At 38.9% G+C, this 4,486-nt stretch overlaps 1 long non-coding RNA gene across 1 annotated transcript; it reads left to right on the top strand.

Moving 5' to 3' along the window:
- The first annotated feature begins 983 nt into the window (after positions 1–983).
- LOC110474619 (uncharacterized) lies at positions 984–4,270 on the top strand. Its single transcript, XR_002466104.1, has 3 exons — positions 984–1,010; positions 4,081–4,139; positions 4,233–4,270. It is a non-coding gene; the product is annotated as an uncharacterized LOC110474619 (long non-coding RNA).
- Positions 4,271–4,486: the final 216 nt, after the last annotated feature.

Below are 4,486 nucleotides of genomic sequence, written 5' to 3' on the forward strand. Positions count from 1 at the left end.
TGCTTTTACTTCCATTTCTGTTCCTCACAATTTGTCTCTTAAATACTTTATGTACAGATTTGACTACGCTAGAAGCACAAAGTTCACATCAAGTGTAGTCTTACTTGTTTTTATTGAAACTGATAACAATCTCATTGCAAAGAGTGGAAACATTATTTCTGACTAATCAGGTCACACAAGATAACTTGCATGCTACATTCATTATACAATTATTACTATTAAGCATTGCCCCACATGGAGAATATATTCAGCAAACTCACTCAATCCTTTTAATTGTGCCTATAAAAGTGTGCAACATCCTCATATAGTTGATGCATTGTCATGACCATGGTGCTCTGGAGGAGAAAGATTCTATTCTTGCACACTGCTAATTGCTGCAATATACCATGGACGTTGCCATAAGTAATAAATTCCTGAAACTACCTCACTGGGATTTGGTCTCCTGTATGTTATACTGTAAAAAAATCAATGGAATGGCACCATATATATCTGGGGAAAGAGGCACACTAAATGAATCACATCTTACTTTTCTGATACAAAAAGACTTGCAGAAAATACTGTTTAACACTGCAATACTGTCTCAGTACTGTCGCCCTTACTTGCGTCATGCATTTTTGCAGATAAATAGGAGTCTGTTTAGCAGGGTTTCAACATTTCTGGACAAGCACTGCAAGGTTGAATCAAAAGGGCTCAGTCCTTCCAAAGTTTCTAATATCTTCCTCTATGCTCAGATTCTGTGATTGCTTTACCTCTTTGATGCACAAAAAAAAAAAATCACAATTCTTTAAAAACTTTCTGCCAGTCATGTTGTTTGTTCTCATAACTCCAAACTTATAAAATAAATATTTTTCTTCATTTCTGCATAGAAAGAAAAATAAGTTAATTTCCTTCTTCATACTCAGAAAGGCAATTAGTTGTACTCTGCCAGACATGCACACCAATCGTGGGGAAAGAGAAAAGTACAGTCAGAAGTAACTGACATACAAAGCAACAGCTTTATCTTTGTAGAGGTGAGTACAACTACCCCTCACACTTTTAAAACTCACCCTTATATTGTTAACCCTTCAAAGCAGCTTGCACTGAATATCTTTGTTTCACTTGTTCACTGAGTGGACTCAGGATTCTGGCACAATGAAAACTCCTTACTGACCTTCTGGGAATGCAATTTATTTTTGAGAAGACACCATGAAGATGGACATGTAAAAGAATTTTGTGACTGGAATAGTCCTGTAATGCATGGCAGGAATGTGATTTCTTACCTGGCTGTAGTGGAAATAAGCTGCATGCAAACACTAAATTTTCCTTTTTATTTTTTTTTAATGCTGAAGGGGAATTTTTGTATAGTCAGTTTCTATAGATAATGTTTTATAATGCTCCCTTTTCCTCACTTGATTTTTCTGCAGGTAGACACATGCACAAAACCAAAACAGGAAAACATTACAAATTGGTTATTGCAAGATGACAGCTTTATCTCTTGTTGGCTTCTTGTAATCATGTGAAAGTCATCTTGTTGAGAAAGCACATACATCCAGCCACACCTTGCAATTTGCATAATCACATGTTAGAGTCTTCATGCTTTTCCCCCCGTCTTATACTGCTTTCCTCAGCATTTGCACCCTGATGAGGACATACACTGACTGCTGGACTATCTCAGACCTCACAGGCCCTTTCAGTCTGGGGGTTGAAGCCCACCTGCAGCAGCACCATGCACTGACAGCACTGCCCCCAGCCTCTCCTGGAGCCCTCACCTCCATAGCATCTGCCAGGTCTACATGTGTTTGTATCTTTGCTGCCAAAACCCTTCCAAGCATGGGTCACTTCCATTCCTGACTCACAGTTAGTGTTTGCTGATCTGGAGTTATTAGTGGACACTGTGTTAGCCCTGAAGGCTGCTGGATACACACCAAGGGTGAAACCCCGCTGGGTTGTTCAAGTAGTCAACTGCACCCAGAGGAAGATATTGAGAGAATACAGTAGAGGATAACTGTACTCCTCTTTTCCTCCCCAAAGAAGCCCTCTAGTTCTCTTAGATTTCAGAGAAGTGGCATAGAGTAAGACAGATGGCTTGGTAAAAAGCCTGGGACAATGCTTAAAAATGCCAGTGGAGATGCAGGGGAAAGCACTGTGCCTTTCACTGTCTTCAGGGATTTCTACACAACAGATCTGTTGAGGAAAAGGCAGAGAACTGCCTGCAAGTTTTTTGTGACCATTCCCATTCAAGGAGACAAGAGAGATGCAAGTTTTACAGGAATACCTGAGTGTGCATTCCAGTTTGCTGAGTTTTATTGTTGCTGCTGTGCTAAGCATCCAAATCTCACCCAAAAAGGGGCATTTTTTTCATGACTGTCAAAAGCCTTAAACCCCACTTAAGCATTGAAGCAAACAGATTGATAAGATGCAGTCCCTGAAGATTCTTCCCAGTGCCTGAAACTAAGGATATAATAAAGTAAAACTGGAATTAGAATACAAGTGCTTTTTCTTTAGAATGTCATGAAATCCTACAGTGCTGGCCCTGCCTAGTTTGCCTCTATGCATTCAATGTTAAACATTAGCAAATTATTTCAATGCTGAGTAGGAACAAAATATGAGGTATCCTTGTACAAAGTTGTAGGCAGTGTCTGTACTACAACTGTTTGTGATAGAGGTAGATCAGATATAAATAGGGTAAGGAAAGAGTTATAAAGCATAAGCAATGAGATTCACTGGTATGATGGCAAAAATTCAGATGTTTGCTTCACAGGTGCTCCTCCCATCTTTTCTGAAGGGTTGAATTAGACGGAAAACAGATAAACAGATGGGTTACACTATGCAATGTTGATGTGGCTCAAAAGTCATCAGCTTAAAGAATATATCCCTTTGATACCTGCATTTTCCTTTTCCTCTCTTCCAAGTGTTTTATCTCTTCTTCTTGTCAAAACAAAACACCAAAACCCTGAGTATTAAGGGTCACTCCACTCTCCTAAAAGAAATCTTTTACCATCTCCATCACTATCTAAAAACTATTGCACAGCCATTAGTAGCAGAAAAAATCCCATCAGGTGGTAAGAAAAAAGGAGGAATTGTTTAACTGAAAGCTCAGCTCATAGTTCTTCCTTCAGCTCCTGACTTGACTTTGACTGCTCTATCTTCCTCAGATATTGAAGGAATTTGTAGTGGTGGTTGTTGATGATATGAGAAGCAGCTCACTCCAGCCTGACTGGAGAGCGTCATGCCCAATCCATACACAAGTCTGCAGTCAAGCAGCCATCTGGACTGCACTCCCACCCTGGCACCTGAGAAACACCCCAAAATCCTGACTCTTTGCATTATATCTCAGTGTCTAGCAAGTCTGCCCACAGGAGAGGGAAGCCTGCAATGTTTCAGGCATTCACAACCATCCTTTGTTGGATTGGGGCCCAGTGCCAGGATTTGTGCTATCTTCTGTTGGCATGGACCAATATTGGAATCCAACCCTTGATATTTAATTAAGAACAGTATTTGGAGCATCTGTTTGCAAAAGCAGTCAGAGTGTATTCAGATAATGAGCACTTCGCAGCATGTTGTGAGGCCATGCATTTTGTTATTTAGAGCTTTCTTGGAACTGAATTCCCTGCAAATATACAAAGGATGAATTAGAAATAGAGTCTAAATGTTCTTTCTTCTTCTGACCCCCAACACAGTAATGACTGTATGGAAATGGACAGAATTACACTGAGAAAATGTCTTGTGAGCCATCTGATAAACCTAAAATTAGAGCACTTTTTAGTCTAAAAAAATGGCTCAGGAAGTCAAATCACTTAAGCTGAACAGAAAAGCATAGAAGGAAGGATGCCAGAGCAGTAAGAAACAAAAAAACATAGCTTGAATTATCCTTCCTTATTCATTATTATAGCTTTGATTTGATGGTTTTTTTTTTCTGAGAAGTAAGTGATTCTTCAAACTACAAGAACATAATTACTGATTTACTCATTGAATATAATGTTTTACACTATAGAAGTTCTATAGAAGTGAAATGAGAGTTGTTTCAAAGTACAGCACATTAAACTCACACACTGTAGAATAATATAAATGGTCTCAGCTACATTTTGTTTCTGATTCCAGCTTTTGCTGAGCAACAGAACCTGATGGACTGTCATTAACTCAAGAATCTAAAACCACTGGTTAGTAGATGAATAAACCCTGCTTACTCCCTTAAACAGCTATTAGTGGATGCACTTTGACATCTGACTTTGATTGTTACACTCTTTCTTTAGGAAATTGTGATGAGGACCTTTTTCTTGTGCTACAATGAACAGAAATAAGGATCTGATGAATAAGGTAAAAAAATATTGAGAGACGAGATGTAAAGACATTAAATGCTTTCAGACAGGACTTTCAAGAGGAGGGTGTGATCATAAACATTTTTGTTAATGATAAAGGACAACCCATGATGGGAGTTTAATGGGCTTCATAATGCATTTTATCAGATGTTTTTATGTTCCAAGCTGGTCTCTTCCACAAGGCTGGC

Source organism: Lonchura striata, chromosome 1 (genome assembly GCF_046129695.1).
Source record: "Lonchura striata isolate bLonStr1 chromosome 1, bLonStr1.mat, whole genome shotgun sequence".
Classification (NCBI taxonomy): Eukaryota; Metazoa; Chordata; class Aves; order Passeriformes; family Estrildidae; genus Lonchura; species Lonchura striata.